A 12,753-nucleotide genomic window follows, 5' to 3' on the forward strand; every position below is an offset into this window, starting at 1 on the left:
CCAATCCCTGGCAGGATCCTTACCCGCCGACAATAACGAACGAACGAGGCTGCGAGTGCGAGTGAAGCTTTTCTACTTTTCTCGCCGTTCTTTTTCTCTTCGCTTACTTCACTCCCTTTTCTCGGCAAACTCGTCTCTCACCGGGTCGAAAACCTTCCCGCATTGACTGACAAAAAAGTCTTGGCAACGGTGGGACACTCATTTAATTTAAGGATAACAAAGCGTTATACACGAGACAAATCCCGGATTAGTTTTATGGCGTTCCTATTTACACTTGAGTCAGAGAATCACTGTGTTTCATTTCACCATGTGTACATTCTCACCGTGGCGTGATGATTTCATATAATGTACACTGAATAAACAGAATCTTTCCCTACAAAATCATCGAATGGCATATTACTTGTAATTTAATTGTATAATATAATTTGTAATTTAGATTATAAAATTTATGCTGCATATATAACAGGTTTATAAACTAAAAATTACTTTTTTATATATATATTTTTTTTTTATATAATTCTCTTAACAAATAATGCAATCTTAAAATTCCGAAGAATAATAAAAAATTAATGATTGTCATTATCCGCTAATTATTAGCCATATTGTCATTATGTATTTAGTTTGTTTTTTTGTTTTTGATTTTGCATTGATTTTGATTTTGAAATCAATTAAATTATGGAAATTTTATTTCTACGATAATTTACGGCATATTAGAATTTTTAATAATCTGTAAATATCTTCGAAATACTACATTTTGCAATAAAACTTATAAAAACGTATACATATGTAATCGAAAAAATTGAGTTTACTGAAATCTTAATTTTGATTCTAAGAACAAATTGTTAAATTAAGTTCTTAATATATATATATATATATATATATATATATATATTAATTAATTACATAATCACAACGTTAAAAGAAAAATTTATTTAAAAAATTATAATTTTAAATCTTAGTTATAAAAGTAGTTTATAAACTGGCATATTAGTGAAATAAATATAGAGAATTTGTGTTTATTTTGTGTAATGAAAATAGATAATTGATTAGATTGAGCCATATGACTTACAAGAACACTTGGGAATATCTTGCTGAAATTATTTTGGATATCGTCGAAATTACCTTCAATAGCATAGAAGATCATGATCAGATTCATGAATCAGATTCCATATGCTTCGGTCTTATGTATATCCCAAATTAGACTATGCCCGTGATTGACTCATTCGAATTGATGCACACTATTGTTCGCTGCATGCCATTGTATGTGTGCTGTATTGTACAAAGCGATCATTAATATACAACGCAACAAGGCGTCATTCAACGCTTGAAAATCAGATGAGCGATCTACCGGGATATCAATTCGACGGATCACTTGTCATGACTCATGAGTTGCATCACGACGTGACTACAGCGTGTAACAGCGGAATTACAATAAATTTTTCAATATAATAAAGGATGTATTAATACATAATATGGAAACAATGTGAGAATATATATTTTATTTTAACATGAATATATAATACGGTAATAAATTACAGACACAGAGATATAATATTATTAATGTTCAGAATTTTTAACAATATATTAATGGGGCTTTTCAATAATTAATATGTTCAAATGTCACGGTTCTTTCCTAAAAACTCCGAATATAATCAACATTTTACAAACATCGATCAAATATTTAATGTATACTGCAAAGAGAATCTTCAATATTTATTAAATTTCTAATTATACTTGCATCGACGATGACGATTATCATTATTAAATTATTGTTTGCTTATTATAATACATTCAAGCGTTAAAAATTTAATACATAAATTTATATATAATTGTGCAAATAATTTTTATTATGCACATGTAGATCGTACGCATAAATCTTAACTTGCTTTATAATTGTTCCTCTAATTGATATCCAAACAGTTACGAATTTATCCTTATTGCTATTAATTAATATGTTATATTTTCTCTCATTAATAAACATTGATATAAATCTATGTATTAAATTTTAAACAATTGAATGTATTATAATAAGCAAACAATAATTTAATAATGATAATTGTCATCGTCGATACAAGCACAATTAGAAATTTAATAAACATTGAAGATTCTCTCTGTAGTATACATTAAATATTTGATCGATGTTTGTAAAATGTCGATCATATTCGGAGTTTTTAGGAAAGATCTGTGACATTCGAACATACCATATGCACAAAATATCGATAGGTAATAAACGAGCAACCAGTTGCGTTCCACTTCGGAGAACGAGTGGTACATAACGTGAAGACAGGTCTGCGTAAATATTTGTCATTATTTCGTTTATTAGGACATTATACGTACAGGTATCGATACTTGAAGTAGTCGAGACAGACGTATAGCCCGCCCGTCTTCTTTAACAATGAGACAGGATGGAGGCGCTATACCAAGGGAACGATTCCCCTCTACCGATTCGCGCACGCTCATGATTTCACGAGGTCCTCTTTATTTCGGGTATACCGTGGACAAATGCGACTAACGTATCGAACTTCCGTCCGGGCTAATTTATGGCATTGGGATTAGGGGACTGAAATAGAGAGGGTGAGGCCGGAAAATGGCAATTCTGCAGTGCGGGTAACTATCCCCCTTGTCCCCCTCCCCCCTCCCCCCAGTCTCTTCCTCGATCTAGCTCGCCGAACGGGTACAAACGCTTAAAAGGCAAGCGTCTCCCCTCCTCGGTCATGGTAAAATATCACTGCTAAGAAAAGAAAAACGATCACGTCTCCCCCTCTGGGGATTGACAAAAACAGGGATAATAAAACTCGGGGAACGTCACCTCTTCTCCCCTCTGATCGAACTGGGAGGATACATTCGAACGGTTATCTTTCCGGTTACGTAGCCATACATGCGCCCGAACCTCTTCGGATCGCTGTTTTAAAACGGGAAAGAAGAAGAGTAGAATGCGATATATATATTAAACGCGGATGGAAAATACTCAAGGAGAAAATTGCATTAGCGCACAATATCGAGGTCGGTTCTCAACAAGTTTGAAGAGCAACCTCAATGTACATAATGAAATATATGTTTTCAATATGCTTCTAACGATGTGTAACGTTCTGAGAATTTTACACATATGTATTACATATCCTTTCATTCTCATTAAAATTGAAAGGAAAAATCGGGGAAAGTTCTTACTTTATATACATATATATGTGTATATATATATTAAATCTCTTCTTAAGGATATCAAGTTTTTATAATTTTAAAATTTCTTTTTGCTACCTGGTTACAATACACATGCTTCGTTTACTAATTTGGGTTGAACAAAGCATCATTTATCAGAAATTACCGGTATTTTATGCACGGAGAAACAGAAGAGTTAAGCTGAATCATGCTCAATTAATCATGCTTATTTGGTGTAATATAGGTCACCGCGTCTTTCGAGCGTTGCCCATTTAATTATCCTATTTCCATAAATAAAATGTCATTCAATTAATAATGATTGCACGTGTATTTCAAAATTAGCGTTTGCTTTTATTCTCATTATTCAGTCTCCCAATTTCCAAATAGCGCACTATATATATATATTCTATTATACTTTAAAAACAAGGATTACGTATATTTATATCCTCGTTTTTTTTTTATTTATTTTAGTTATGCATATACTGTTTTCGCAAAATGAAATCATGAAATAAGCATTAAGTATTGCATTTTTCTCTATTTTTCTCTCTCTATCTCTCTCTCTCTATCTATCTTTCTCTTTCTCTTAAACAAAAGTAATATCTCTTGACTTTTTGAAATAATTGAATTATTATTCTCTTAACCATTCTGTGAGATAACATTTTTATTATACGAAAACTACATTATATATATAATCGTGAACATTTCCCGTATACCCTCATTGATTTGGAGAGCAAGTCCTTAACTGCACGTAGAAACCGTTACTTGACAACCGATTAGAGCACCGCAACGAAGACGGCGGCGAAGATGACGGCGACTCAAGGGAACGACTTTACAGACACACTCGACGATAGTTGGGGATTGGTACGCGAAGTCGACTCGAAGTGAATTCGTTTGATGTGGTACCTTTGCCACCAATGTATTTACGACATGGCTGTACTTGTGCTCAGCGATACTAAAGACGGATTCCGCGTTCAAGTAATCATGACATTGCCAAGACGATATCTCTCACCTAACTTTCGCGCGATCCAGGGCGAAGAAGTAGTCACGAACAAAGACCACATCTATCTTTCCCTTCCAGTCCGCCCTTCCACTTGCTATTTCGAGAGTTCTCCGTTATCAATACTTAATGCAAAGAGACGCGGCATCGACTAATGAACCCTCTTACTTCCTCTCGCCATTGCCATCGGAGTCTATTGTCTTTCCATGAGCGCTACTGCATGCTGCACGAATCGCATTCACGATGGCATAGATGGCAACGCGGGGAAAGAGGACACGCTTAACGGCTAGGAATTCGGATTCTCATAATACCGAGAATCTCTATCGGATTTATGCTAATGCCCCGGCCTGCCTAGTATCTTGCCAATCCTTTCTGTTCTATTATCGCGTGAATAACACGGATGGGCGCGATGCATTTGGAAAATGGATATCGCATTATAATGTCCTCGAATAATCAGATTTTCATATCTTTGCGTCTGGTCCACTATTATTACCTTTTCTATAATGGAGAGAAATTCGAATATGTAGATCTCTTTAAATATGTGAAATCGTAGCTGTATATTTATTTCATATGTACTCTGTGAAATTTCTTCATACATATTCATTGCGACTTAAATTAACATCGTATAAATTGATTTCATATTATAGCCGTTTTAAAGTAGAGTTTCTCGTTGAAAATATGAAATTAATATAAAGTCCAAGTATTAATATAAAAGATGTTACGAAAGAAAATCTAAAACAGGTACGCAGACAGTAAAACTCTTGATATTTCAGTTTTATTAAATTTGCATAATTTCCTACAACTTTTGCAGCACCATTTACAATTGCTTTCTTCTCTTATTTTAATTTTTTTCGTATATAAATTGCTTTAAATTAATATATAAAATTTATTATTTAACGCGATTTGCATTTTATTTATATAAAAATGTACATCTCTCTTTTATATCTCTGCTTTTTAGAGTTTCTAATGCTTTGTAAATAAACAAAGACTTTCGATTTACGAAGTTGTTTTATTTTATTAAAATTTGTAAAATAAAAATTAATAAGATTGCATGGACAGTTGTTTAAGAAAGAAATTATTTTGTGTCCTAATTGCAATTCAATGTTGAACCATCAATATTTATCTTTAGGAGAAACTAGAGGTTGTTAACTTTTCATTCTGTTTTCTTTGAACTTTACGTGACGCGAGATTAGAAGCGAGAAAACTTTAACCGCAATTTTCTCCGCAACTGTATGAAATTGACCAATGAAAGAGGTATCAGAATGAAGCGAGACAAATTGATCGCGCACAGTCATAAAATGAAGCGATCTCTACCAGAGAGGAGGCTATTATCTCCGAAACACTCGTTTAACTACTCGTCTCTCTATGTCTTTCTGATTGGAATATTATCTGTGACATTGTATCAGCCAATTAAATTTGCTGCGCATGATTTATTAGCACTTATAGCGTATTGATCAATATAACGACTACAATAATTAGAAGCACCATGATTTTATTCGTTCGACTATGATGACGAAATAAAAGTAAGCATAAAAGATTTATTGAAGTAAAATAAGATATTATATCAGATTTTACTTCAATAATTCTTTCATGCTTACTTTTATTTCGTTATCATAGTCGAACGAATAAAATCATGGTGCTTCTAATTATTGTAGTCGTTATATTGATCAATACGCTATAAGTGCAAATAAATCATGCGTAGTAAATTTATATACACAGGATACTGAATAGATAATATTACACTAAAACTATTAAAACGAAACTCTTTTTAACAGATAATAACAATTTTATAAAATTGTCTTTAATAATTTTACGCATATAAAATTATATTTAATTTATTCTCGTTATTTTTCACACTTTATACGGAAATCTTACTTTGAGCGTCACATATTTCACTAACAATAAGCATTGTTAACAATGTATTAAACATTATAAAAATGTAATATTTTACACATTTTATTATAAAGAGTAAAGTTCTCCACAAAATACTTCTGTCATTCTCAGAAAATGAAAAATAATTGTCAATTTCTTCAGAAGACAAATCAACTGGATATATTTGATCTCTCTTTGCATATAGCAGATATAATTGTAAGTGGAAAGCTAACAAAGTTTGTAAACGCAATCGTAGCTGGTAGCTTACACCCCGTTGCCTCGTTGTGTACCACCAAAACATAACGACCGCACAATGTCGCGCCACTCGCGGCTTGCGGACGTGCCGCTACGAGGTAGAACTGAGTACCAGATTGCGCTAATTAATGCTAATTACCCGAACTAATAAATAATCGCATGAATAAACATATTCGCCGGCCGTTGCCAACGAGCGGTGAGCGGCGGGGAGCGAGGTTACGAGACAAATACTATGATACGAAAATGAGAATAAGAGGGTAGGTGAATGAAAGCGAGAGGAGCTACGGGCAAAGGGGGTAAATTTAACGTACACGAGCGGGCGCAAGTACGCGACGCTTCGTGCCGATGTACGTGCTGAAATATTCATCGATTTCGGTAGCGGCAATTACGCCCCGCAAAACGAAGCCATACCCATGTATGCCCCTTGCCACGGTGAAAATTTATCTGTATGAACAAGCGAACGAGGGAGCGCGCGCACGCTCACGCGGACAAATTTCACCAGGAGATGCATGCTCGTTGTTGTCGGTCGTTACGGAAACACACATTTCGATCCGTGTGTAAAAAAAGACCGATTGGAAGGAGCGGCTCGTTCATACGAAATATCAAGAATCATTCGTGTATTCTTTTTAATATAATCAAATCAGGATTAATTCTCGAATTTTTTTGGAAACGATATCGAGATATTAAAAATATAATCAAATATCTTTCATATAAAATCAATAATAAAATTTGTTTTGTATACTATATACAATAATATTCTCTAACTTTATCCTCGAACCTTCTTATACTGTCAATACTTAATAAACTTAACTGAAAAATATTAAAATACAGACAGATATTGTTTTTTTAATATTGTGTAAAGTATTATAAATGTTCTATATTTCTCTTTTACATTACAATGTAAATTTATCTTCCTGAATTTAATTTTCATTGAAAAAAAAATTTTTTAATTTGTTACACATTATTTTATCACTCAGCTTTAAGATAATTTTTGACTAATTGGATTGAGTTGTTTCATTTGCACGCATGAAATAGAAAATTTTTAGTAAGAGAAAATATTTATGATGAGAAAACTAGGATATGCATACGTACGATAAAGATATTACAGATATAAAAGTATCTGGGTGCATCGAGCGGAATAATTTGGGCCAATGTGAGCGAGTGCCAGGAAAACGATTTCGGTAATGCCGCAGACCGCGTAATCGATATTTCATTATATCGTGCCCGACTGACCTCCCGTCGAAGTGGAAGAAAATTTAACCCGTTCCCACAGCTTAAATTACTTCCGGACATGAACCACGTTTCAGGCATTGGCGCGTTTCGACTTACATTATAGATAAAGAAATGCATACGTGCAAGAGAGATCTAGGTTGTGCTTAGTTTCTTGACATTATTGTAAACAGAGAAAAGAAATAACTTTAGATTGAATTTAATTATTGTTATTAAATTATTAACGAACTTTTTTGCAACGCAGGAAAATGTATTTGTCAAATTACGCGAACAAGAAAGGCGGAAAAAAACACTTGAATTTATTTCTTTTAATACAGTGATCTTATATAGTGATCCTATTATGTTACATTTGTAATTGTGATTGTTTATATTAATTTTAATAAAATTTTTGTCAAATTTGTCGATTAAATTATATATTACGTTTATATAGCATGTAATATAAATTGTTATATTGTATTTTCCTGCACTGCATAATATTTAAATTTGACTCTCATAAAAGAATTTTAATATAGCAAGCAATTTATCATATCATTTAAAGTAAGTTTAATGGAAAAGGTTCTGCATTTTTACTGCCCATTGTTGTAGAAATTAAAAAACATTCCAACGAATATTCATTGCTATTCACGTCTCCAATATCAAGCATGTTCAGCGAATTCTGGGCAGCATTACTGCAAAGCATTATCGCGCTTTAATAGGCATGCTTTTGTTAATCTCTATTTAATCGATATTTTATATCCGAATATCTCTAAAGCTCTTCTCTTCGCGCAACGTACATATTTCAGATAACAGATAAACTTTTTCTTCAGGTATACCATATTTTCTCCACTTCTTTTTTCTCTTTCTGTTTCTTTATCCAATATAATTAAATTGGTAATCGTTGAAAAAAGCACTTTTTGTATTACATTTATTACAAAATCATCCAAAAAAGAATATCTATGGACAAACTTAATTTCTATCAAATATGATATAGATAAATTATATATACATACATATATTGGATATGTGTGTTGCATATGTGCTCTTATTTTAATATATGCAGCTTTTTTTATTAATATGTTGGGAGCTTTTTTTAAATAAACATTCTGAAAAGCACAAATAGCTTAACAATTATAAATAATAAATAAAAAGAGCTTTGATAATTCGAATAAACAAGAAAATTTTATTTAATTTAATTTAATTTTAAATAAACTTTGTTGCAACAAAATTTAAATTTAAGCATTATTTATATATCATACTATTTTAAGTTAAACTATTTCAAATTGAATATTGAAATCTTATAAAAAAAGATATTGGCATTTTCCCTTAAATCTTGGATTGTTATGACAAATTCGTAAATAAAAAGAAATGTCATTATTTTACATCATGAAATTTCTTGGGGATTTCTTTTACTTTGGTCTCTTGAAAAGTCTGTACTTTTCATGTAAAATGAAGAAAGTGCCTAGAATCTTCGCGACGTGACTGACATGTCACATTATTATATATGATGTAGAATTAATGGATGCACAATCTGTACGAGTTTAAAAATCCATATTTTATAAAATGACGAAAAAAGTTTTATTTCTAATGCTAACGAAAATCAATGAAGCAAATTAGAAGAAAACTTTTTATCGATAAAGTTAAAAAAGTATTACGAATGAAAGTCTAGTGTAAAAGTTCGAATAAGGGAAGATATATTCAAGAAAGTAAAAAGATCAAATCGGATTATATATAAATCACAAGCCAGATAAAATAATTTTAACTATTGATTATAAAAGAAAAAATTACATAAGTAATATGTCGATATTACGCATACACACTCATGTGAATAAGTTTCAAGCGTGTATTATAATTAAATATTTAAATCTTGAATATTTTAAAGATGTTAAAAAAATAAGATATAAAAATAAGATATAAAAAAATAACTGTGTTAGTCTTTAAAGATTCTCAGTTATATATATATATATATATATATGCGAATAATAAATCCTTCAACATAGTCATGTGAAACTACCCAACATTTTACTTAAAAAAAATACGAGATTTATATTTATGAATGTATATGCATGAAATTTAGCATAAAGATTCATGAAAAAAGCGCAGAACGTGAACTGCATACATATACGTTTCTATTGTAGTACACCGACATCACGTAACAATGTAATATTTTTCGTATAAAGGCTGATAATAGTGTTTTCCTTGTTGTAATACTTCGTTAGTAACACATTGTTATACGTTAATATTTCGGTCGTATAAAATTTTTACACAATCGTATGTGTTCTAATGGAAATTTTGTGAGGGTCTTATAAAATAATGAATATTTTAATAATTCTCAACAAAGATTTAAATATCAAATAAATTCTAATTAGGATTTTAGAATATCTAAAATTTTAAATGCTTGCATTTATATTGTCAAGATAAAGTTTAAGGAAACAATATATTTTTAATATGTACACAGTAAAAATAATGCATACATTAATAATAATGATTCGCTCGCGAATAACGATTACTACCAACACAATATAATTAAGTCCATTAGTCATACTATCTCGTAGAATAGGCGCAGCTTTATGTGCCGTGATGAACGTTAGTATGATCGATGAATGCAAATATGGTTTTTTCCTTTTGTTCACAGTGCTCCGAATCATGTCAATTATTGTAATACTTATTGCAGCTAGGCGTAACCGGACTGACATGTTCACGCGAACAAAGCAAAATCCTATTATTACTACGCGGGCTTTTAGCACAACCTTTGAAACCATACTGCTGAAAGGAGTTATTCGAGTATAAGGTAAGGTACCATTCGAGTGTAAGGTAAAAAAATATCAGGTCGTTTCCAAAGGAATATTTGAAATCGCGTAGTTTTCAGTGCGAGGTCGAACGAGATAGAGAAGCTTAGCAGCAAATTTTCCATATGTTCTAATATAATGACTACCGTACGCGCCGTTCACAGTACAGTCTCTTCTGGTTGACCGAGTTGCATAACCCGCGGGTCCATGGGGAATAATTTTCCCAGCCGCGCGGCTATAAGTTCCTGGTTCATATATGAAAAAAGTTAGTGCCAATTATACTTGGAATATTTCATGAACGTGGATTTACAGTGCGATTTATGGTTAAAAGCATGGGGAAGCGAAAGTAGTTGGCAATAACTTGGCTCCATTCGAGGGTTTAACAATGGCGCGGTAATTAGAGAACTCTATTTGTGTATGCGTGTAATAATAATCGCGTGTATAACTTCTGTTGTAATGACGCCAGTATTATTGCCATAATTGTTCGTTGGTATAATATTTATACGAATTAATTTCGCTAGTAATTTCTTAAAATTACATAGCATATCAACGACCGCCCGAAAACGGCGTAGAGATTAATGTTAAAATCAATAGTGTGTATTAAATAATTAAGTAATTCAGAATGATAAATTTTTAAGAACGCAGAACTCAAATTTAAAACTACGCTTATTCGAGAAATTAAATTTTCAAGGAAAATTTAGAAGTTTATAGATTTAAAGGAGGAAAAGAGAAGATAGAGAATTTTTTTAAAAATTTTGATATGATTATATATCGTGTGTGACATATCCGTAACTTTTTTCACTTTATGATCATAAATGAAAAGAATTTGAACAAAGAATAATTAAATATAGAAGAGAGAGATTATAAATATAATGGAATAAAATGTGAAATTATTTTATTAAGACGTATCGCGTACAGTTTTTATACGTATTAGCTTTTAAATCTGAATGGAGCGGAATTTAAGTAATAAAGTATTATGTCTCTCATCTTATTATATGTATGTATAAAATAATGTCATACGAAATCATTAATTATTTTATATAATATATGTAGATTCCTCATTGTGGCATTTGACATAAAGAATTATCTGGAAATCTGCAGAAAATATAAATATCAAAACTTAAATATTAAAGTGTAATTATAAATATTTATTAATAATTTATAAATAATTTATAAATAATTCACAAATATAAAACAATAATTAACGTTAATCTAAAAATTTTTAAATATTAATATAGATAAGTTGGCAAGATTTAAAAATCAAACTTTATATAAATATATTTTTTAATAGAAACTTTGAGTTGGATATAAATTAAGTTCCAAAACTACAAATAAATAACAAAATTATTAGTTAATATCAAAATAATTTTATTTTATTAAAATATTATTTTATAGTTTATTTGTAAAAATATTGAAAATTGAAATTTGTTGAAATAAATGATGTGAATGCCATCAAAGATTTCTTCGTTGAAGAGAAATTCTATTTATTCGTAAAATTACTATACGCATTTTACTGTGCTGCATAAAGCATCTTATTGCTTTATGATGGCAAGCATTGTTGGCAAGTTCTTTTTCCATACTGCTAATAACATCGGTAATGATCATTACTTTCAATACGCTGAATCATCCCAGATAGTTGGAACATATCATAGGGCATCAATCACAATCACAGGGCCTACTTTATCACAATGTGAAAAGTGCAGCGAGGGAAAATAAAGCGCTTGTCGGCATCCTCGTACATGTATTCGGACAGTAAAAAAGCTATCACGATGTAAACGTTGCTCGCATCGTCCCCTTAGGATTTACCCGCGAAACAATATGTATGTATACGTGGCTTCAAAATGGTTTCCATTTTCGTTGTCGCAATTTTCGCCGAAAAATTTTTGTCCTCCGATCATTCGACTGTGCAATTTTACGATACGTGTGTACGGGGTGTGAACATATCTCGTATATATTTATAGCGATCGATCTCTCTGACGAAAGGACGGGTGAGAAACCGTTTTCCCGGTAAATTACGCCTCGTGGTATTTCTTCAACATGATAGTTTGTTATCTTTATGACGCTGGAGCGTCAGGAGTGCCGCATTCCTTCTCGGTCGTCTCGTAAAACCCGATATCAGGGAAAACCTAAACCAATTAAGGGCGTCCCTGCGCCGGGTCTACGGAATGTCGCGCAAATCTATCTCCTTAAATCATCTTCGACGTAACTTCTCGGGGACGCACACCGACGATACGTCAAGATAAGACGGTCGTTTCGTAGAGCACGAAATTCGAGAACAGATTCCCTGGGGTGTCGTGAAACTGTTTGTTTTAGCGTTCGTAATTGAAATAGATCGCAGTGGATAAGATGGCTGCGTGTTTAACGTATAATATTTAGGTACTAACTAATGTGCATTCGTGCACATTGCTATCGAAGCGACGCGATGTGTAATCTCTCCGTTGCTATGTAGAATGAGGTTTATTTAACGATAAAATTATC

General features: G+C 31.9%; 1 protein-coding gene across 8 annotated transcripts in view; it reads left to right on the plus strand.

The window, feature by feature from the left end:
- LOC138935620 (lachesin) overlaps positions 1 to 12,753 on the plus strand; it is a 156,840-nt gene that overhangs the window by 87,449 nt on the left and 56,638 nt on the right. The gene's annotated exons all lie outside the window — the stretch shown is intronic.

This window comes from Polyergus mexicanus, unplaced genomic scaffold (genome assembly GCF_030449975.1).
Source record: "Polyergus mexicanus isolate NDT 795.1 unplaced genomic scaffold, iyPolMexi1.0 SCAF_8, whole genome shotgun sequence".
Classification (NCBI taxonomy): Eukaryota; Metazoa; Arthropoda; class Insecta; order Hymenoptera; family Formicidae; genus Polyergus; species Polyergus mexicanus.